This window comes from Mauremys reevesii, linkage group 11 (assembly GCF_016161935.1).
Source record: "Mauremys reevesii isolate NIE-2019 linkage group 11, ASM1616193v1, whole genome shotgun sequence".
NCBI lineage: Eukaryota > Metazoa > Chordata > Testudines > Geoemydidae > Mauremys > Mauremys reevesii.
Genome location: NC_052633.1, coordinates 2624072 through 2648269, shown reverse-complemented (window position 1 = coordinate 2648269; position 24198 = coordinate 2624072). Strand labels below are relative to the sequence as shown.

Sequence of the window (24198 nt, the reverse complement as noted above, 5' to 3'; positions counted from 1 at the left end):
TGTGCTTGCCTGCACTAGTTCTAATTTTAATAGGCCCTGATTAGGGCTGGGCAAAATGTCTTTGGATGAATAGTTTAATCACCAAAAAACCCAAAGTTTTGGGTTGACTGAATCTATTTATGAACTCAGGTCAAATTCAGGAAATAGTTTCAGCCAGCAAATGAACTTTTAAAAAAGGCAACATTTTAACATTTCTAACAAAACATTGACTTTTTGTATCAAAAGTGTTAAAATTGAGTGGATTCATTTTAAAGTACAGGTAGGATACCAAAAAGACCAAACTCCCTCTGTGATGGGGTATCCACCCCACACAGGACTGAGGGAAGGTATGGTGAGGTGGGGTTAAGGTGGCCCCTTAGGCCCATTAACTCCACAGGCTGTGCCTGGAGCAGGAGTCTGGGAACAGGACATTGATTAGGAACAGACTCACCTGTGCAGGAATGGGCGGGGTCTATAAAGCCAGATAGCAGGGTTGGCTGCTTGATAGAGGGCAATCACTTGTAGGGGAAGTGGAAGGAGTGTTTGGTGGCTCCTAGGAAAGACTGCACCTGTTGGGATCTTGGAAGTGGGCAGGTGGCAACCCCTCACTGGGAAGAAGGGGAAGTGTTTGGGGGTTGCTGGGAAAGGCTGCAGGCAGGTAGCAACAGCCCCTAGCCCCACTCTGGAGAGAGGGAGGGGGATTCTTTGAGCTGAGATACTCAGAGAGAGTGAAGGGGAGCCAGAGTGGTAGGAAGCAACCCAGGATGGGCAGAGAGCAGAAGGTCAGAGCTGCTGAGATAAGGATCCCTAGGCTGGAAACTGGGGAAAGGGGACCCTAGGCCTTCCCTGATCAGCTATTGAGGGTGTGGCATAGGATGGAGGCAGTGAATGGATGTCCTGACCCTGGAAGGGCAGGACTGAGGCAGTGAATGGCAGGACTGCTGGTGGACTGATGCGGGAATGGGGAACGCTCAGTGACCTACTTGGAGGGGTAAGTTGTGAAGAGGACACTGTGGGTCCTGGAGTGAGAGGAGCTGTAGACCAGAGTGGGTGTCACTGTGTGCAGACTGCAGATGGGGGTGTTGGTGTTGAGAGCTAGTGACCAGGAAGAGGTGCCACACAGGCAGAGAGTAGAGCACCTGGTGACACCCTCATTTTGCCTTGTTTAAAAAGTTTGTGTTGGATGGTCTTGGTTCAGCTGCTGAACTTAAATATATATATCAGCTCAGCTGTATCCCTGACTTCTAAGTACCTCAGTATAAGGCTTTAAAAATAAGTGGGTCTAAATAGATAGATATATGAATTATGCTGGTTGACTCCAACATCCTGTGACTTAACATCTCTCTTCAGCCAACTCAAAGTACATATTTGTTTTCTGATCTAGGAGAAAGTAACTTCACACAAATGGCTTTGAACTTGCTGGGGAGAGATGTCAGTAAGTCTGATTGACCTAGTAAACCCCCACTCCCAAAACCAAAGCAACATCTGGGAGGGGGCTGGCATTTCAACTACAGCAGTAAAAGTTGAACATACCTAGACTAGAACTGAAGAGCCTTTCACATCTATAAGCTACTGAGCCTCAACTTCTGCATCGAGAGCTGCTGATGGCTTAACTGAAACACAAAGGTGCAATTGGTAGACATTTGACCTGGTTAGTATTCAGTGAAACTTCAGATGTCTTGTCAGGCCCAAATCCTGACTGTTAGATAATTTGTGCCCTGTTAATGGGAGTCATTGGAAGACTTAGCAGTATGAAGGATGAGTGTGGCATTAGCCATTTGCAGTGTCATGCCGTTAATGTGCAGTGACTATAATTGCTAGGTAGACATATCCCTGATGTTGAGTAAACACCTGCTACTGGCCAGGGTCAGCTGGCTTAGATTTGGGCTATGGAGCTGAAACATTACTGTGCAGCTGTTTGGGTGCAGGCTGGAACTTGGGCTAATCCTGAAAGCCTGAGTCAGCTGACCCAAGCCTGCTGTGGGTCTTTAATGCCAATATAGATGTGCCTTGTGGGTAACATGCTTGTCTGTGATTTGTATTGAGTTTTAAGATTTGGGCCAAAGACAGTCCCTCTGTGGTATGTACAGCACCTAGCACAATGAGGTCCTGGTTGGAGACTCGGACGATTATTGGTTCAGAATGTGGGCTTTGGTAGGGTACGTTGCAGGTGTTGGTGCAATGATGCATGGTTCTGGGTGGGGGAGACTGGGTGCAAAATTTGTACCTTAGAAAGCAAACTTTCAGTGTTAGTTTCTTATGACTGCTGCTCAATTTATGGGGGAGTTCTTAGAGTAACTTGAAGTGGAGAAAGGTCTTAATAGGGCTCAGGAGGGTGGGACTGAGTGGGAGGGGAGAAATGGGACCACAGGGGATGATACTGAACTGTTATGAAGCATCACTGGCTATGACTGACACATCCTGTTTCCCTCTGGTTACACTCATCTCTAAAATGTACTGTAAACTCTTCAGGGCAGGGGCTGCATGTTCTGAAGCACATAACCTACTCTTGGCACTCTCAGGTCCTGTTTCTGTTCGGCTCTTCTGCACCTGACAGACTGGAGCTCTGCAAGACACACCTGTGTTGCTCAAGGCATAAACTCCTGGTACGACCCAGCACACACAGAGTACAGCCTGGGTTAAGTTATAGGAGTTGTAGAAATGCTATGGAGAGAAGGCAAACACTTGTTTTGCTCACCTTGAGCCAAAAAGGCTCCTAGCATAGTTCCTTAGAGTAATGGATTCTTCACAAATAAATACAATCCATCTGCTTACTCTGTGATCTCCCTGCTGTGGTCATTTCAGGCTCTGACACTTTTTCCCCCCCCAGTCAGAAATGCATTTACACAGGAGCTGCTGCTATGTTGTAACTGTGTCCAATCTTCACAAACTAGGGGCTCAACAGCGCTTTTACCCCTTGTTACAAAGGGGTAGTGCATTGCTATGCTGTGTCAGAAGCTGCCCTGGGAAAGAATTGCGCCTGTCACATTCTCCCTTGCTTTGGGGTGGGATGGAGGAAGGAATTCAGCCAGCCCTTGACTGAGTGCAGGCTATTTTCTGTCCTTGCACTAGTTCAGTGGTTGTTTAGTGCACTGTGGAGCAGAGCTTGGACTCTATTCCCTCCCTGATCAGGTGCTTGGGGGTTCTCCTCCAGCTGAAGTGTGGGGAGTGTTAATGCAGCTGTACAAGTGGTCGGTCCCCCTCACTGACCTGCACAGCTGTGTTAGACTGGCCCTGAAACACTTAGGACAAAACAGATTTGAAGCCTCTGACCTGTTAATGAGATCTGTCTGTGGACTCCTGACCCAAACCAGAGTCTTCAGCTCTGTCTACACTGGGGATCATGGCGCAGAATCAAAGATGTAGAGTAATATTCTTTAAGGTCTGAGTAGCCAGCATCTCTCCAGTTGCTTGGTGCTCAACACTCCTTAGAAGAAGGCAATTTATTCAGGCATCTACACATGTGGTGTCTTGCCCCCTAACCTCAGTATTGTGATGCTCTGTAACAATGGTGGTTTTGAAGTTTCAGAACTCAAAATACAAATCCAGAGATGTTAAGGAGCAAGTGAACAGCTGTTCAGCTTACTCAGTAAATATCAGAAGTTCAGTTCCTCTTGTTAAAGCTTCATATCACTTGAACCCTGACCCCAGTATGGAGATGCCAGAAAGTGGCTGAAAGGAGTTATTTATCAAGCTGGTATGAAATGGGTAGGAATGGGGTTTTCTAGCTAGCTAATCACGGAGACTCAACTAGACAGCTTGTGTGAAGAATGGCTAATGAATTAATGCTTTGTCACTTCATTCCTCAATAACAGAAGATAGGTGCATGATTGAACTGACAAGCCTTATCAATAGACCTATTGGCTTCAGTTCAGATTGTGCATCAGTAAGTACGTCACATGTAAAGGTTTGCCACTTCAGACCCATAGAGTAGTAACTACCATTGCAGCAAAATAGGTCTGAAGTAGTGGTACAGATGTCATGTGATGTCTTCCCCATCCATTACTAAAGTTGGAAGTTCTCTGTAGATTTTATCCAGGCTCCAGGTGGAATGTACTGGACAGCTATAGGAATCTCAAGGATGACTTTAAAAACTCAGATTCTCTAGTGTCTTACACAAAAGCCATGGGTTTAATTGCTAATAAATACTACAGAACTTCCTCAAGGGAAACATCCACATAGTTGCATTAAATCATATTGGAACTGTAGGCTCTCTGTTATTAATCACAATTAACAGTTAACTAGTTAACTTCCACCTCCCTTTTAAGAGGTGTAGCACTGGATGTGGCTTGCAGAAATTTGCACAGAATCCTCTGTAGTAAGTGCTTTTTAAACACTTTTTTACAGCATTCTAAATGTTACTTTGATTGTTGGAGTAAAATACACTAACTGTCCTTGTAAAGTAAGCACAATTAATACCACTGCAGAAAATATCCATAAGCACAGAGTACAATTAACTTATGGTTTCAGACTCTTTATCTGCAGCACGCTATTTTGCCACATTTTTGTGGCATAGTTTCTAGCTTACATTCATAGAACACAGAGATGGAAAAGGCATGTCTAATTCATCTTCCTTCTAATGAAATGTTTATCTGAATACTAAACTTTGTAGTGCATTGTCCAGTGTAGTTCTGAATGTCTCTACTAAAGAGGTTTTCTACCATTTTCCTCATGTGAAGAGTCTGGAGTTGGAACAGCTGCCAGTTTTGGCTTTGTCTGATCACAAATTGATTTACTGCAACTAGAAAGAACTTTAACCGGATGTAAAGATTCACTAAATCAGTTGAAATTCACTTCTGTCCCGTTTTAACTCCACTCCATATTGCACCATAAATTCCATTCCCTCTATCTGCACTCATGTAGTTTCTACTTACATCTCTGCTGCTTAAACTATGCATGCTTAGCTTAATATTTCTTTCTAAGCCCTTCCAGCACCCTTGCTTTTTCTTTGTACTCCAGTCCATTAATACCCAAATTGATTAGTGTACTTGCATCACAAATATATAGTACTATAGGGAAATGGAAGAGGGAAGTGATTGATTATTCCCCTCTGTTCAGCACTGGTGAGGCCACACCTGGAGTACTGTGTCCAGTTTTGGGGCTCCCCACTACAGAAAGGATGTGAGCAAATTGGAGAGAGTCCAGTGGAGGGCAAGGAAAATGATTAGGGAGGGCTGGAGCACATGACTTATGAGGAGAGGCTGAGGGAACTGGGATTGTTTAGTCTGCAGAAGAGAAGAGTGAGGAGGGATTTGATAGCTGCCTTCAACTACCTGAAGGGGGGTTCCAAAGAGAATGGAGTTATGCTGCTGTTCTCAGTGGTGGCAAATGATAGAACAAGAAGCAATGGTCTGAAGTTGCAGTGGGGGAGGTCTAGGTTGATATTAGGAAAAATTATTTCACTAGAAGCACTGGAATGGGTTACCTAGGTAGGTGGTGGAATCTCCATCCTTAGAGGTTTTTAAGGCCCAGCTTGACAAAGCCCTGGCTGGGATGAGTTAGTTGGGGTTGGTCCTGCTTTGGGCAGGGGGTTGGACTAGATGACCTCCTGAGGTCTCTTCCAATCCTAATCTTCTATGATTCTACGGGTAGGATGCTGCTCTAATGAAGTATATGCAGAGTATGCGCTTTCACAAGTTTTACAATGCCAAAGAGCTATAGCTAAAAATATGAAGGTAGCAGGATTCTTTAGGTAAGAACACCTCAAGTAATGACAAGGGAGAGAGAACCTGGGGTGGGAGAGGGGAAAACAATCTTGCATCAGTTGTAAAGCTGGTCCAAGATGCAACTTAGCTGAAGTCCCAGATTTCAGTAAGTGTCAGATGCCTATGTAACACAGGGTATAGTTTTTCCATCAGACGTACATGTAGCTCTTACTGAAGCTGCGGGAAGCTGTGTGTCTAAGTCAAAGTATAAATTTTATGATGCAGATAATCCTACCAATGGAGGAGTCACTGTGGAGGAGCCTTCTTTACAGCAGGGAGGATCTGATACATCAAAACATGAACTTGCTCTTAAAATTAATCAGATTTATAGGGTGAAATTGTGGTGCTGTTGAAGCCAGTCGCAAAATTCACTTTGTCAATGGGGCCATGACTTCACTCATGGACATTTCTATGGCACTCAACCCCAAAGTACGGGAGCATCTTACAAACACTACTGCTAGGTGAGAGAGAAGGAATTAGCTTTGTCTCCAGTATACTGACTAGGAAATGGAGGCGTGAAGAGATGAAGTGACTGAACTAAGGTCACACAGGAACCTTGTGGCTGGGCTTCACTCAGATCTACTGACTCAGTCCTGTGTCATAACCATATGGCCAGTGTCCGTCCCTCGTGGGAAGGAATAGGGTCAGTAAAAGAGTACTAGAGGAATACTTCAAAAATCTAAAATAAGGGGGGATTTGAGAAATCTGAATAAGGTGTCTGAAGAGGAAGTACTAAAACCTACTGTCAACACAGGGCTAAATCTCTCCTGGTGGAGATAATTGGGGTTGTCTGACTTGCATTAGAGCAGGAGCTGGTCCTCAATGATTTTCATCCCTGTAATAGCAGTGTGTGTCCTATTTTTAGCCAATAACATTCTTGCTAGTCATTAAGAAGAAAACACTTCAATACACGTTTGTGCTTCAACATTACAGTAACAATCATGGCTAGTCAGCAATTATGCACGTTCAATCTCTTCCATTTTTGCTGTTTAAATGAGTTTTATGTGCTTCCAGTAAACGGCATGATGCAAATGACATGGAATAACATTCTATCAAGCGGGACTTGAAAAGCAGTGTTCAGTGTGCTCTCACTTCCAGACATCCTCTCTAAAATCTCATTGTCTTTCATTTAATTATGACTCAATCAGTTATCCTTCTCTGAGCACAACTGTCACAGCTGACAACCCTGCCCGTTAAATCTCTTTGCTGCTTTTCAGCTATCTAATTCATTTCCCCCAGCCATATGGTTGTCATGGGGACTTAACCTCTATTCCCAGTGGGGCTAGCATTTCCACAGACTTGCAGCCATCCTGTCTGACCACATACAACCTAGGCAAGAACAGCCACCACATACCAAGAAAGCAGCTTGTGCCTTTCCTCATCCTAACATATGCAGAGAAGATAAATGATGTCAGATTGGGGCGGGGTGGTGTAGTGTAGTGGGAGGGAGGGAGGGAGGGCACATGTACTGGCACTTTCCAGAGGAATAATCTCTCACTGAACTCAGAATTGGCTTGGCACTGCTGTAAAACCCTTACCCTTAGTAAAGTGGAGTGTAAACAATGTAGTAGGTACCTGCAGTTCAAATACAGAAGGTTAAACACAATACTACCCCTTGCATCCATTAATCTCTACTTCTCTATAGCGGCCTTAAATTTTGAGACTGTAGCCTAATTTTGCTCAAACTGAAATAGCACTGCAGTGATAACCAAGCTTCAGCCATCAAACCAGAGGCATGAGCAGAGATACTTCATTTCACTTTCTCTCCTGGGAGATGCATGCTCCTGATGTGACCCTCACGCTTGGCAGAGCTCTCTGCCTTGGAATTTTGCAGACTCTCTTACCTTCACTAGTGGTGAATTTATTACCCATGTGGGAGAGGGGGAAAGGAAGGTCATGGTGTTAGAGCACAATTTTTACTTTAATGAGTCAACCTACCAACTAATGCCACCTATTTTTTTTTCTTTTGACAACTGGTCCATTTACGTATTCAGCTTAGAATGCTGGAAAGCTTTCTGGTCACACAGTGCATGTGCCTCTAGTGGAATTCTCAGTCTATTTTGAATAAATCTACTTCAATAAACACATTTCTTACACAAGTGTTTAAATAAATAGGGTGCCAGTGGATGGCACTGAAGAATACTTTGCATAGTTCCTGTATGTTGGGCCAATAACTTGTGTACACTGCAAATAGCTTCCCCAGACAGCTCTTAAATGGAGCACTCAATAGCTACCCTGTAATGCAGTGCCCCAAAATACCAGTCTACTTTGCTAGTACTACATCTACGGTGCACAGCCTGGAGGTAGCATGTAGGGTATGTGTAACTACATGCTGCATTGAAAGGGAAGTTGGATCCAAGCTGCAGTGTGTAGCTATGCGTGTCAGTGGAAGGTTCTGGCATGGGGGGAAGGTTCTGGCAGCCCCCTATGGCAGGGAAAGGCTCCAGCAGTGGGGAGAAGTATGGACTGTGAGGCATTGCTTGGGCGTATAGAAAGCTGTGTAGGGTACGTGCTCACAGGGTTCAGGTTTCTTTACTTGCCTAAGCAGTGCCTCACTGTTTACACTGCTGTGTACACCTGTGCTGGAGGGGGGTGCAGCGTCTGTACTCTACAGCTGTGCTAAGATTTATGCAGTGCAGATGTACCTTAAGGGTAACGAAGATGCAGCAGTGAGACAAGCTAAAGTATAATAAGGTTTCCTTATTGCTCCAAGCGCACACAGCTTTGGTGAATGGTGCTAGGCTCCTCCAGTAGCTGCTGCTGTCGCTAGAAGTTGTGCCATGACTCCGAGAGGTGCGGATAGCTGACAGCCCTCACATCTATTAGGTCCAGGCAGTCAGTAGTGAGCCAGTTAGCACTATAGCTCTCATGGCACCAGGCAGCACCTGGGAACTGCATGGAAGAGCCAGAGAGCGATCTTTGTGGGGGGAGCTCTCTGCATTCCATATACAAATATAAAATGGATAGGTGCCAAAATCCATGGGGGCCTTGGTCTCCGTATTCAAGTGCAAGTACTTGTCTGAATGCAGTTTGAGTGGCTAGAGATGCTGACGCATTCAGGGATAACACACTTGGCTCTGTAAGCAGGCGCATTTCCGGCGAGGCTACTTTTTTGGAACTGGTGCTCACTTAACCCCTGTAGCTAATGACAATTGTACTTTCACCTTGTGCATCCTGCATTTAAAAACTTAAACTGAGAGGCGATGTTAACTAGCTCAGCTTTGCACACCCAATCTGATCTGAGTGTGTTGAGTGGCTTCCTTACCATTTCCTTTCCATCCCTCTTTGGAATGTCAGACCATTAAAGCAAGTACCCTATAGTGGTAATGCCAGTGTCTGAGCACTCCTCGAGAATTTTTCCTTTGTTGCATTTCAAATAATCCTACCTTCTTTACTAGGCTTCACTTTTCCCCTTTTTCCAGTGAGGCGGTTAAAGAAAAAAATAAGCATGGGCTCCTGCTGTTAGAAAGTGCTGGGACTCCATTCCTGTGAGCTCCTGCTGACTTTGATCAATGCCCTAGTACTCACCACATAGGGCTTCTGTTGATGAAGTTCTCAATTCCCAGCAGGATCTTACAATTATAGAACAGAATCAGAAGCAAGATGTGCACAAAAAGCAACAAAACTGAAGTGACCCATTGACTTGCAACCACGTTTATTACACTGAAATTCCCTTTAGTAGAGCATATAACACCTTCCTTTGAAGATCTAGCAATTTAACCGGATAATTTCCAATAGGTTTCATTACACTTGGCAAACCAAGGTAAACTCTGGCAGCAATGACTTGAATGAAACCTTGGCTAATTCACTTGCGCCCCATCATTGCAAAATTCTGATAATAAGGAAAAGATTCAGCCTCCTTTTTATGCCTGCTGGATTTGGTTTTACAGTTTGCTTATTAATTACACCTACACAGGGTACCTGAAATGTCAATCTTAATGATCACAATTAAGATTAGATCTTGCATGCATATGCACATTTAAAAGGAAATGATTACATCAATATAGTTTGAAACCTCTTGTAATTTAACCAATACAAAAATGAATTGGACTTAACAAGAATGCGGCTTCTCACCTAAAGAATATATACATGGTTTGCTGCTGCCACCAAGCATATGTATTTTAGTCACATCTAAGATCTTGTGTGCCAAGCCTAACTTTTTTCCTGCACCCTCTTGAAAAAAAGGAAGACAGGGCTGATTGATTTAGTGTAATAATGTGGCTTCATTACTTTTCAAAGAACTATACTTGCTGAAGTTCTCTTGCTTTTTCGTCTGGAGAGGCATTCTTTGGAAGAAATCACCGTTCATCTTCACACAGTACCAGTTTGGTGCCCTGATAGTAGCAATGGTGTAGTTAGTTGTAGTGTCAGTATCTTAATATGTAACTCATATGGTACATGGGTTACAAGTGATGTGTGGAGGGTGAGATTGTCACTTAGACATAGGGCATAGTTGGGAGTTGAAGAGCCCTGGGGAGACAATAGAAGGCATTGTCTCCCAGAGATCCTGGACATGTAGAGGCTGCATAAGCACAGTAAACTCTTTGTGGGGTGCAGTCTACACCTACCTGTCTACTCATGGCCTTTGGTGTGAGCGGTTCTGTGGGAGTAGAGCTGGAGTAGCCTATGCTCTGCTCCTGGACTGCAATTCTATTGGATCCCTCTGGGGGATATTGACAGAGCTGTTTACTCCTGCTTAACACTACACACCCAGGCACTAGTGATGTACATTGTAGCACCAAGCTAAGTGACGCAATTATGGCTCAAGTGGCACTTTCAGCTCAAGGTTAAGATGGTGTGGACTGAAGAACAGACACTCTAAAAACCAGGGGGTATCTGCCCTGGACTTGGCTGAGGAGCCAAAGAACTCAGTTATCTTCAAGCATTGAAACAGTAATTCAGTGATGAAATATACACTCTGCACTTTTGTACGTCTGCCATCTATTTGAAGGCCAGAGTCTGGTTCTTGACTTGCATGTAGTTAAATGAGGAATGTGTGTTTTAATAACACCAGGGGGAGCATCTAGCAGGAAAGTCAGGCAAGTGAAAACTTGTCATAAATACCTACATGCTCTAAAATACACGACTTAGAAGAGGATGAAGCCTATTTAATTGGGTGTCTCAGTGCAGGACACTGCAGGAACATAGGAATGAATTAGGGGTTCAGGTAGCTGACCACGCATGGTGCTTACTAGTGTCTCGTCACAGCAGCAGTATGTGTGGAGGTAGTGTTGGCTAGGATAGTAAACTTGGGAATCAGACCTGGGGCTTGGCTCTACCACTAACCTGCTCTGTTAGGAGCTGAGACACCTTGCACAAGTCACTTTCTCTTTCTCTCTCTGAATCTCCTCTCCCCCCTCTCTCATCTATTTGGGTTTTAAACTTTTTGTGGCAGTGACTGTCTTGCATCTCTAAAGTGCCTAGCAGATTGGGGTCTAGACCTTGGCTGGCTCCAGACGTTACTGTGATCTAAGTAAACTGGCGGAGCAAGCACTCTGGTGATGGATTTCTTGGAATTGCTTGGGGTGGGGGGAGCATAGAGAAATGTTAGCCTGTATTCCACTTAGCTTGATTCTAATGCTCTAGGTCCCTGTTAAAATGATTTATTTCTAACATGAAGTTACACCCGGGTTGGTAATACTATTGAGAACAAACTGTGCTTGGCTATAGGACGAAGGGCTGTTGAGTGTGACAAGAAATCTGAAAGCTATGCGTTTATGTAGTCCATCACTAAACACTGCTGTTGCATACACAGGCTGTCTTGCAGTACAAGAATACAGAATGTCAAAGGTCTTGCTTTAGGATTTGAGAATGGGTCAGACCAATGGTCCATTTAGCCCAGTATCCTGCCTGACGGTGGTCATTCAGAGGGAAAGAACAGAACAGGGCAATTGAGTGATTCATCCCCTGTCATTCAGTCCCAGCTTCTGGCAGTCTGAGGTTTAGGGGCACTCAGAGCATGGGGTTGCAGCCTTGCCCATCCTGGTTAATAGCCATTGATGGACCTTTCCTCCATGAACTTACCTAATTCTTTTTTGAACCCCTTTATAGTTTTGGCCTTGGCAACATCCCCTGGCAACTAGTTCCACAGGTTGACTGCGTTGCTTGAAGAAATACTTCCTTATGTCTGTGTTAAACCTGCTGCCTATTAATGTCATTGAGTGACATCTAGTTCTTGTGTTTGTGAAGGGGTAAATAATGCTTCCCTATTCACTTTCTCCACCCCACTCATGGTTTTATAGATCTCAATTATACCTCCCCTTAGTTGTCTCTTTCCTGAGATGATAGTCCCCATCTTTTTAATCTCTCCTTTTCTTCCTCATTTTCATTGCCCTTCTCTGTGCCTCTTCTTTTTGAAATTTATATACTGTAATTCCAGTGCATATTGTTGTAACTTTCATAATCTAAGTCATGGCTCTGTAACCCGTAGGAGCAATTCTCTTTCGAGTGGTTAATGGAAACCAAATCATGTCTTGCTGTCCTCTCATTAGTATGGTTCTCCCATTGGAAGAACTTAATCTCAACCAGGTGGCTTTACTTCTGACTTGAAGGCATGTTGCAGTTTTGATCAAATGACCTGTTAGATGCCCGTGGCACATAATAGTTCAGGCCCTTGAGGGCTGTAAACATTGATCAAATTCTGGTTGCGTTGGGCTTGGTGTAGAGGTGGTTGGCTGGTGCTTAGGGGCCAGTGATATACCAGAAGTCAGACTAGACATGGTGGTCCCTTTGGACTCTGACTTCGTGGCAGGTAAGAGCTACAAAAGGCCAATTATGCCTCTTGTCTTAGTGTGAGGGAGTTGTACTTCACTCTTGGGGGTTCTCCTGTTTCAGTGACTAATTTTTAAATTTTTTTTTGGTAGTAATACAGAAAATAGCATTTAATTGTCTTTCCCAGTAAGCATGACAAGAATTCCTCCAAACACATGGATAGATAGGTCTGGCATCTGATGGGGGTAGTTCAGGGATCATTGAATATCAGGGTTGGAAGGGACCTCAGGAGGTCATCTAGTCCAACCCCCTGCTTAAAGCAGGATCAATCCCCAGACAGATTTTTGCCCCAGAGGCCCTAAATGGTCCTCTCAAGGATTGAGCTCACAGCCCTAGGTTTAGCAGGCTAATGCTCAAACCACTGAGGTATCCCTCCCTCCCATTGGTGCTGTTCTACTGAAGTCAGTAGGATATCATGGATGTAACAAAGGGACAAATCCACACCATTATCTCAAATGAAAAATCACCCAGAGGAAATCGGGGGGGGAATTCTGTCCATCCTCCAGACCATGCAGAATTTTTGAGGCTTCTCTGTAGAAGCTATTCCAGCCTGATGGTTAAGGTAGCCTCTGCTACCCAGAGCTCACTTTCTGCAGCAGGGTATGTAACAGTGTAATCTCTAGCCTTGGCCGTCCCTGCTCCGCGGTAAGTTCTCCTTGCAATATCCCATGTGGGGAATGGTGTATTTGGACTCCATGTATCATGCATGCTTGGCTTCCCCAGCATATCTTGAGCTTTAGAGTACCCCCTGTTCAGCTTAGAGAGGGCACTCTTCCTGCATGGAGTAGGCATTGTCCCAGGAGCAAAGCTTGGCAGTAGCTGAGTGTCAGTTTAACTAACAACTATACTTGAAAGGGAGAATGCTTGATTGGGTCATATTTGGGCTAACAGACGTTAGAAACATGTCAATTCTGTCCTGAGGGCATTATTCGGGAGCATTCACTGAAGGCTGCTACCATACATTCTATGGATACTGACATAAGTGTGCTGGAATAACAAAATTAGAGCATGCTTAGAAATGCCTTATTTTTAGTCACATACATCTTACTAAAATGAACTTAGCAGATATTCTCAAGTGTTGCCAACTTGAACCACTTTATTACAAGTATCATTATTTGGCTGTTGTTCAAAGCTTGGCCCATGGAGTCAATGGACTCTGTGAGATCATCTATTTTCAAGTAGGGGAAAAAAGTCTAGCCTTCATGTTTGCAGTGACATCTGAAAACTTGACCAGAGTGCACGCTAAAGTGCTGATCAATGGGCAAATTTAACTAGAGGGTCTCACCTTGTTTATCACACTATTGCTTCTGTAGGCCAAGCTTACAGCAAACACTATGGGCACCTGGCATTCCTCCAATGAGTTCCCGATGTGCCATCCCCTTGTATTTCTGGGACCTCCTACAAGTGTCCCACTCTCTATGCCAGCGACTCCGTGTGCTCTCCATTCTGTTCTCTGGCTAGGAGAGGTCTCTCAAGGTCTCACAATTTAACATGTTGATGCCTTGAATTGGGAGGATGGGCAGAGCTAAAGTGAGGTGTACTGTCTTGCTGGAATGTGTTAATGGCTGCCATCTACTAGTTCTGTGCTCTAGACACAATTAGAGGTGGCTGAAGCTGCTGGCTGTGCTAACCAGCGGTGGGAGGAGCTGTCCCCCTCCCATTTTCCCTTTACAGTTTTTCCCAGTTTTTCACCAAAATCAATGTGGTTCTGGCCACTGATGCCTAGGACATTCTTTGGCCCTTTGGGATTGATTGGAGGTGGCATTCATAAGTGCTTTCATTCCAGCCTGATGGGCAGAAAGGTGCCACTGAGCTGAGTCTTCTGACCTAAAAATCCCAGAACTGATTTTCATGAATCTCATGATCTTTTTGGAGTCAACGCATGATTTCTGAAAGCTGGGAATAAATACTGTATTTACTATTGCCCACTGTTTCCCTCACTCTTTTGCACTGGACACTCTGCAATTGAAAGGGGGTGCATGTAAATATTTCTGCTCTCCTATTGTTTGATGGGTATAAGATAAAGTAGCTGAGCTACCTTATTTCTAAGGTAGAGAACTAAGACCCTTCAACAGAAATGAATGGCTTCACCTTAGAGGGCAGCCTTCTCACACTGCATTAGGTGCATCTCCCTAGTATTTGACCATTATGCTGGTCATAAAGAATTGCTTTTTTCTGGTGGCTAGAAAATATACCCGTATGTCAGTATTTAAAAGTGCTATGGATCTGAGCAACATTCAAGTTATTATTAGCTATAAATAGTAATCGGGTATTTACCAGGTTGAAGTGGGACAGAAGAACCAACAAAGAATAACTTCTAGCTACTCTTTCATGTGTCTGAAAGTATATTGGTAACCCATTGGATCAGGCTAATTGCCTCTAGTTTCCAGATGGCTAGCTAACATTTCAGATGGTGAGATCATGCTTCTAAATTACTGAATCCTGGGTTGATGGGTTGCCCTGATGTTAAAGGGATGCACTTAGGTGTAGCTGCAAATCCCCAGACAATTAAGGTGCTTTTGTTTTTGGAGCCATGTCACCACATGTGCGTGCCAGATCCTCTAACCTGTGCTCATGAGTTAGAGAACCCCAGGATAGGATTTGCTATTGCACTGGTGTTGTGATATTGGTAACTTTCTGGGTTATCGTATTCTGGGTTCCTGTGGGTGGAAGGGTGGCCCTCGAGTAGAGATGTCTGGGAGCTGAGAGGCCTAAGTGCGTGTCTGTATTACAGTAATGCCTACAGGTGCTCAGAAGCAGGGAGATAGTGTTAGGTGCTGTACAAAAAAGTGAGATGGTCCCCGCCCCCCACAAACGTCAAACTAGAAAAGATGGGGAAATCACAGAAGGCAAGTGACTTGACGTACTGTCTAGAACGGAACCCAGATTTGAGTCCTGTCTGTATCCCATTGACTAAACTGTGCTCCTGCAGTTGCTCTCCCTGGCCTTTCCCACATGACCGTTCTATCCCATAATGGATCCCCATCATACTGGCAAATATTAAAAACCCTGTTGAACTTGTGGTATCTCCGGCTGCAGCAGGCCACTTTTTCCTATTTAAGCACAAGGCTTTCAGATGCACTTCTACATCTTCTGTAAGTGGTATCTGACTTTCCAATGTGCAAAATGTGCGCATCTTTCTTCTGAATCGAGGTTCCCTTCTGAATGATTAGTGTAGCCCTCAATACAACACCCCAGTCTAGCCACTTGTGGCTATCTGACACTAATAGAATAACTGGTTCCAGTCTGATTAGCCTGACTAGTTCTTAAAACCAGCTATCAATGGTGACTAACGCAATGATTCAGCAAACACTATTTTTTATCCTTAGCGGGAATATGCTGCTGTGTACTGTGTGTTTGAGGCTCTGAATTTCTACTAGAAGAAATGCATTTTTCAAATAAGACTCCAATTATTCTAGCTTTACATGCCAGCGTCTTAAAACGTGAGCTTTATATTTTGCTCGTGAAGCGTCGACTGCTCCCACGTGGGTCCGCAGAGTGCATAAAGGGGTTACTTGGGGAAGAGACAGCCACATTTTTGGTTTTTGCAGTTTTGCTATTAGCACTTCATGGGTGCTTTGCCATGAGAGAAAACCAGCCCTGTCTGTTAGTAATAGCTCTGCTATAAATGAAGGCTGGAGAACTGGAGCTATGGGAGTTGAAGGAGTCTAGCACCTCTCAGGAGGCCGGGGTGCTGGAACAGATTGTATAGTGGGGGTGCTGAGAGCCATTGAACCCAGCTGTAAATCCTGTGTATGATGGAAATGACTTCAAGCCAGGGGGTGCCCCCACACCCCCAGCATCCCTAGTTCCAGCATCTATGTCAGGAGGTACCTTGAAGGCTTGTCCTCTACTCTATTAACCTTGTTTCCTTGCTGTAACAATGATCTCTCAGCCCATGAGTATCTTGAAATGCATCTGTAACTGAGTAGTGCTGATGCAGCAGGAACTCCTGGTTAGTAGTATCTGTTTCAGCAGTGCATACTGATACCTGATTTCCCTCCTGTAGCTTTCTTTGCTTTACATACAGTATTTGATATGCAAGGCATGTTTCATAGTCTTTGCCTCACTGAAGCCATTGAATACATTTAAATAAGACCCATTTCTAGCCCAGCAAAACAGATGAGATTTGGGTGCATCCCTTAACCTCTATTATAAACGCTGGAGGAGGAGGACAATGATAGGCTTAAACGTATTGAACTGGCTTGAGTTTTTAACCTTGCTTTGGCTGTTTAACTGCTTTGGTACCTCACTGTACTACTTCCACATCCTTTTATATTAATTCCACTGGAGTTGAACTGTAAAATGCTTTCTTTGGCCCTTGTTTGTTTAGTTATTGAACTAGACAGGAGCAGCATTTGACCCTTAGCGAGGCATGAGAACTGCCCACTTTACCTCTGTGCCAGAGCTGTGGATTCAGCTTACACATTAATAGGGCTGGCAGCCACTGCTGCACCTGATAAGGCGGCTACAGCAGTAGCCACGACACCGACTGATAGTGACTTCAGAGCTCTCAAGTGATGCCACATGGGGTTGCACTAAAATACAGGAAAGGCGCCCTGTTTGGGCTAACCTTGCAGTGTGCATGTTAAACGACAGTGGTGTGGCGTGGTTGTCCCCGTGAAAACGAACGCTGTCCAGAAAAAAAAAAAAAGGATGGAACCGTAGTTGTCATTGTAAGCCAGGTCTATACTTAAAGCTGTTGCCCGTAGAGTAATATTGGACGGTGTGTGGCTCTTTACATTTTTTTGCCTGTAACAGCAACCCTTTTTCTAACGCAGACAAGCCTTAGGAGGCTCCAGCATCCATGGGGGTTAGGGCTATTGCTGTCATGATGACCTACCATCACTGTGCTCTTGGTATCAACTGCATTATAAAAACGGAGATACTTAATTTTACGGATTTCTATAGCTGAGCTTCGCCCACAAAGCCGTTTTTAACGAGGCAAGAAACAGGAGTGTAGCACTGGAAGTTAAATGGTATATATTCCATTGTCTGCTCTGCTGACAGCCTCCTTGTTTGGCTCTGGTAAGTTACTTAACCTCATTGTTTCCTGTTAACAAAAGGATAATCATTCCTACCTGCCTCGAATGAAGATTGATTCATGTGCTAAACTCTGAACAAGTCTCAGTTTATCCAGGACTGGGACGAAGTGCTGAGAGACGTACACAATTACATCTATAAGCTATAAAATGGCTTGTCTAAGATCAGTTATGGAGAGGGTAACACTTTCTCTCATTCTCAGTAAATAGGACAAACAAGCAAATGTTATAAATGTGATTTAGTCTCTCTGGACTTTGACTTGAGTTTTGTGACTGCCGTCCTCTTGCTGAGCTGTGGCACTCTAGAGTTGTGAATGTCAGTCTGTTTCTGGGGCCAGACTGAAGCTGGCACTAGTGTGCAAGTACAACTTGGGAAGGCACAAGGCGTTCTTCATTCAAGGGTCAGTCAAAAGTGTAGCCCCTATAGTCTGCTGTTAGCAGTTCCTGTTTTCAGTTAGCACTCCCTGGTTGCAAGCCTCCTTAGCTTGAGGCGGGGAGGAATCAGGCCCACATGTGCAGTAAACTCCCAACAGGTGGCACAGTGTTGTGCAGGGACTCAGAGGCATAGTGCACCTCAGAGGTACTTGGGGATTGTGGACCCATGTAGTTTACAGTGGTCTTGGCATAATCTGCACCTATACATATATTGGATGCCTTGATTTTTAACATTTTTTGAGTAATAAGACTAGGAAAATGCATTAGCTCAATTTGCTAAGCCCACGAGCGACTCCAGGAGACGAGCTAGAGCTCGTTTTAAGAGTAGAGGTAAACATGCTAATTTTCTTGCAAGCCATATTGTACAGTTGTTCCTCTTCAGTGCTATCCTGCTTGTTGTCTAAAGGCTCTGGTGTTGTGAGACACAGGCTGTGTCATGGACCAAATGTATTCCTTGGGTTGGTGCCCAGGAAGCAGTCTGGCACATCCTGTCGTTTATCTGCATGAAGCAATTGACAAGCTAGTATGAAAAAAATGTCTTTTATGCAACAGACACTGGAATATTCATCTAATATCTTGAAAAATGGAGAACGGTAATGCATAAATTGCATGGGGATACAATTAAACTTCCAGTTGTCAGCAGGGAAGAAAACTAAATGACAAAAAAATGGCTGGTGTTTTGCCTTTGCGTTCTTGATGCAGTGCTGGAGCTGGGCATTACATTAGCAGGCATATTCACAAAATATTCCGTAAGAGCTAGAGCAGCTGATGCCTGATGGAAAAACATGAAAAATTCCCTTTGGAAACAACCCTCCTTTGTCACAGTTTTCTTTGTTTCTTTTTCCTTGTTCTTTGTTCACCACATTTTATTTAGAACAAAACTCACTTGTCTCAAGCCATCCCCTTCCTGCTGCTTACACCCCACACCCTAATCATAACCCCTGGCTTGGACAACATGATCAGTTCTGCAAAAATCAGTTGAGATTGCAGACCATTTCTGGTGGAAGTTATAAAGATCTAGGTGCGGATGAAGGCTTGCTTTTATACTTCTCTTTTTAATAAAGACAAGGCAGAGAAATATAAACCACGAACAAGACTGTTTTAAAGCAGAGTGCATTTAACAACATTTCAGTGAGGCCACAGCAGCTTGTAGCTAACAGGAGCATTCCCAAGAGGTAAGGACAGTCTGAGTGACAAGCTTTGTAGGATGGGGCACGAGTCTCGCGATACAAGTGAGATGGAGAACATTGTAGTTTAACACACTGCTCATGTATGGCTCTGCAGTAAGTCCAGTTAATATGCAAACCATCACGATCAGCTTACTTAGAATCATAGAATCTCAGGGTTGGAAGGGACCTCAGGAGGTCATCTAGTCCAACCCCCTGCTCAAAGCAGGACCAAACCCAACTCAAAGCAGGACCAAACCCAACAAAAATCACTTCACCACAGTTTCTATTTCCTTGAAGAAAGGAAAAATCAGGAATAGTCATGAGATATATGTAGAAGGGTTGGTTACCAAGATACAAGTTAAGGTTTCCAAGCTTATGTAGTAACATAGGTGGTACTTTGCCTTTGCCAACGGGGCCACATTTGTGACATGGTAAAGATTTGTAGAGCAAAAATGAGACACTAGTTGTAGGTAGCAGGCTCACATACATAGCATTTCCCCTTCCCCTGTATCAAATATGAATGTTTGCATGTGTCATGGGGTGCACCACTTGTCTCTGGTATGGCACTTCCTCCTGGTCACTTTGGGGGGTTAGCTCGTCCGATGCCCCCGTCTGCAGTGTGTATGCCATCATCTGTCTCTCTGTCTGGTCTGCAGCCCCTCTCCCAGCCTCATGAACTGCAGCGTCCTCTTTGTGGCTTGGCTCTCCGGCCAGGTCACTAAAGTCCTCCCTTTCCAGAGAAATCAAAGGCCTTCCGGGCTGACTGGCCAGCTGGCATCTCTTCTCTTATGCCCTTGCCACTTCCCAGTGGTTGGTAGGTGAACACGGGCCTGACCTCTAAACCTGGGTCCAGCCCAGGGACCCTATAACAAGCAGGTGCAGTCCTACCCTTCAGTGCTGTTTCCCTGGGCTTCTTCCTCCTTATCTGGCTTCCCCCTCTGGGGTTGCCAGCCTCTAACTCCCTCCATTCAGGGTGTGGCTGCAGGGAGAAATCCTCCACCCACCCCCATTTCAGCCAGCTTACATAGCTTTACACTGTCCCTGCACAGGTGAGCCTCGCTGTAATTAGCTGTCTTCAGCCAAAAGCTCCCCTGTTTGCAGCCTAACTAGCTAAGTGGGCCCACCTGGCTGACCTCTGCCCTTGCAGGGCTAGTGTGGGGTGTGCGCATGCTTATTGTCAACCAGCATATTCATCTTCACAAGAAACCCACTTTCTGTGCTTCACTGAGCAACATTCTTGTAACTTGGATCTGCTGTATACAAAACCAAAGCAGAAAGCAAGGGGGAAAGTTTGGTTCACATACACTCCTCCAGCAAGATGAAATCTGCACGTGGGTTACTCTAGGATGAGTTACTATAATCACCGCACCACTTGTCTGGTCTCACAGGTCTCAAGGCCATAGCCAAACCCAAACAAGTTGCTGGTAGTCCAGCCTTGCACAGGACTTCCTTGGGAAGTTGGCACGGTGCGCTCACTCCTTTACACTTTGAGGGTACATCTACACAGCCCATAGCAGCAAGCTGCCCAGGTCAACAAACTTGGGCTTGTGCTACTGTGCTAAAAAGAGCTGTGTAGTCAGTGCTTTGAAGCTGTGGCTTGGGCTGGCACTCGGGTAAGATTCTGAAGCTTAATGAGGGGACAAGCTTCAGGCCCCAAGCTCCAGCCCATGCCAGCACATCTTCACTTTTAGCTTGGCACTGCATGCCCCCATCTGTTGATCCAGGCTGGGAGGCTCACGTCATGGGCTGTATACGTGTACTGAGGCTCGATGGAAAAGGCTTATTGTGCATGCTTGGAATTTTAAAAGCTCCAGTCACACTAGGTTAGATCCTGTACAGTGCTGCTTGGTCTCCAACAGGTTTCCATTTGGAGAACGGGGGTGATAATATTCCAAGCTCCCCCCATAATACAAGCTGTACTCCCGGGAGACACCACTCAGATTGTGCAGAAGTTAAAATAGAATCATGCATGTGCATTGGGCTCAGCTTCTCTGCAGTGGGGGCTGAATACATACGTGGGCCCTGCTAGGATCCTTACATGTGGTTGCTCCTCAGTGAGGCCTATATGCACCACTAGCATTCTAGAGCTTGGCTTTCTTGGGGGGAAGGGGTTGCTTGTCTAAACCTCCCTCCCACTGCAGTACTGGTGGAGCAGAAACAGTATTAAGGCTCCATGCTGTTACTGTTTCTTTGAGCACTCTGACACCCCATCCTGCTGAGAGCAGGTGTAGAGAACCTGGTACCGAAGGCAGGCAGCACCTTGTCCACAGCCACTCTCACTGCTGGCAGTGGCAGGACTGAGCTGGCAATAGTAAATCAAGAATCCTAGTGTAGACAAGGCCAAACTGCTATAGCCATAGCAGTGTGAGAATTACCTGGCATATTGCTCTGGGGATTTGCAGGGATGGATACGGTCAACCAAAGCCACACAACTGACTTTTTTGGAGCACGGTTTCTTAGCACGACTTTTAGACTGAAAGTATTTCATGTAGGTGTCAACTTGACTGACTGCAAGGCTTTAAACAGAGGAGGAAGCCCACTGGAGTAGGCCACACTGAAAATGCCCATTTCCCCCCCACAGTCAGAATACCTACCAACTGCTCACTGGCAGAAACTTAGAACTGTAGTCACTACTTGGGTCTCTAGCAGTCCTATATTGCTGCTGCTGCTGCTAGCAGATTTCTGAATCGTTACTGATAGTGGTAGCTAGGGTGACCAGATAACAACTGTAAAAAAACAGGACAGGGGGTGGGGGATAATAGGCGCCTATATAAGAAAAAGTCCCCCAAAACGGGACTGTTCCTATAAAAACAGGACATCTGATCACCCTCGTGGTAGCCAATCACTGATCACCTTTGGAAAAGAGTCTTTCCAAACTTGTAGGAGAGGTCCAAGTCTGGCAGCAATATTTCTTTAAACTATGACCCATCCAGAGGAAGAGCAGCTTGAGAGGAGTAGAAAATTAAGAGGAAAGAGGTAAAAAATAGGAAGATGCCTATACAAAACTGAGGATGACTGAAAGAGAGGGAAAAGGAGTAATAGCCCAAGCAGACTTGGTTGAGTGTCCAATTTAGCTCTTGTAGCATGCTACAAGTTGAAGCGGCAAGATAAAACTGTGGAAGGGAAATCAGACAGTAATACGTGTTGCTGAACTAGATAGCACTGCCTGGGGACTTTTTGCTGTAGACTTTGCCTGCTATAAGTGCTTTAGATCACCGTTGAGGAGGAGGAGGGGGAGTTCATGAAAATAAATGAACATTATTTTTAAATCCAACTAGCCCTTCTATGTAAATGAGATGAGTTCTCATCCGTGTGTCGGACTTGCCATCTTTCCTCAGGGGTTAACAAACACAGTTCAGTTATGATATTGGGGAATGGGCTAAATTATCTACTGGGACTACCTGGGAAGCAGAGGAGCCCACCATGCCCTATAGGCTTAGGTTGACTTCCATATTGGGGCGGGGAGTCAGTCCAGTCAAACCAACTTGTGTGGGCAAATTCCACACCTGCCCAAGGCTTGCAGTTTGGGGGGCAATGCCCTCTGCTCCCCAAACTATGCCCAGGGTTATGTGGTAAATTTTCATTAGTATGAGATTCTGCACTATGCTCCCTGCCTGCCTACTGGCAGGCAAGTGGGTTTGCCACTGCCTGAGTAGTATGTTGGTACAACATGTAAACTCTTTTGGAGCAAGAACTGCATGGAATGCCTGGGCTACGTGTTTCTGTATCATGTCCCTTTAAGTGTTGGAAGTGAGATCAGAGGGTGCAGCTCTGGAGGGCAAAGAGTTGGGTTGGCCCAGAGTTGGGAGCTCCTAGCACACACACTCCAGCAGTGGGGCTTGTGCAAACTCTGTGGAGGAGTCCATTGAGGTTCAATAAAACCCTCTGGTTTCAAATAGCACCCTGGGCTGGTAGTGTAACACTCTTCTCCCCAGGAAGAGGAGCAGAACACTGTTGTTAGGGCTACTGCAACCCGGAGATAAAATCTGTATTGATTTAAATGGGAGCTGGGTTGGGCTGTGCATCATCAGTGATGGTGAACCCCAAGCCTGGCTGCCCATCTGAATCTTGAGTCTTGATCAAGCTGTAAATCATAGAACTGGAAGGACCTCGAGAGGTCATCTAGTCCAGTCCCCTGCACTCAAGGCAGGACTAAGTATTATCTAGACCATCCTGGACAGATGTTTGTCTAACCTGCTCTTAAAAATCTCCAATGATGGAGACTCCACAACCTCCCTAGGCAATTTATTCCAGTGTTTAACCACCCTGACTGTTAGGAAGTTTTTCCTAATGTCCAACCTAAACCTCCCTTGCTGCAATTTTAGCCCTTCGCTTCTTGTCCTATTCTCAGAGGTTAAGAAAAACAATTTTTCTTCCTTCTCCTTGTAACAACCTTTTACATACTTGAAAACTGTTATCATGTCTCCTCTCAGTCTTCTCTATTCCAGACGAAACAAACCCAATTTTTGCAATCTTCCCTCATAGGTCATGTTTTCTAGACCTTTAATCATTTTTGTTGCTCTTCTCTGGACTCTCTCCAATTTGTCCACATCCTTCCTGAAATGTGGCACCCAGAACTGGACACACTACTCCAGATGAGGCCTAATCAGCAGTAGTGTTGTAAGCAAGACACGAGAAGTAATTCTTCTGCTCTACTCTGTTCTGATTAGGCCTCATCTGGAGTAGTGAGTCAACAGTATAATGCTGTTGCAAAAAAAAGTGAACAGCATTATACTGTTGACTCATATATAGCTTGTGGTCCACTATGACCCCCAGATCCCTTTATGCAGTGCTCCTTCCTCGGCAGTCATTTCCCATTTTGTATGTGTGCAACTGATTGTTCCTTCCTTAATGGAGTACTTTGCATTTGTCCTTATTGAATTTTGTCCTATTTACTTCAAAGATAACCGCTAATGGCTCATATCTCCTCAGTCAGCTCCTTGAGTATTCTAGGATGCATTTCATCAAGTGACTTGAAGACATCGAATTTGTCCAAATATTTTTTAATTTGTTCTTTCCCTATTTTAGTCTCTTCTGATCTTACCTCATTTTCACTGGAATTCACTACTTTTGACGTCCAATCACCACCAACCTTGG

At 44.8% G+C, this 24198-nt stretch overlaps 1 long non-coding RNA gene across 1 annotated transcript in view; it reads left to right on the top strand.

Moving 5' to 3' along the window:
* Positions 1–495: 495 nt before the first annotated feature.
* The window catches only part of LOC120375132, a 44561-nt gene continuing 20858 nt past the window's right edge, over positions 496–24198 (top strand). Inside the window, exon 1 of the long non-coding RNA XR_005586451.1 lies at positions 496–970. This is a non-coding gene — a long non-coding RNA (uncharacterized LOC120375132). The remainder of the gene's footprint in view (positions 971–24198) is intronic.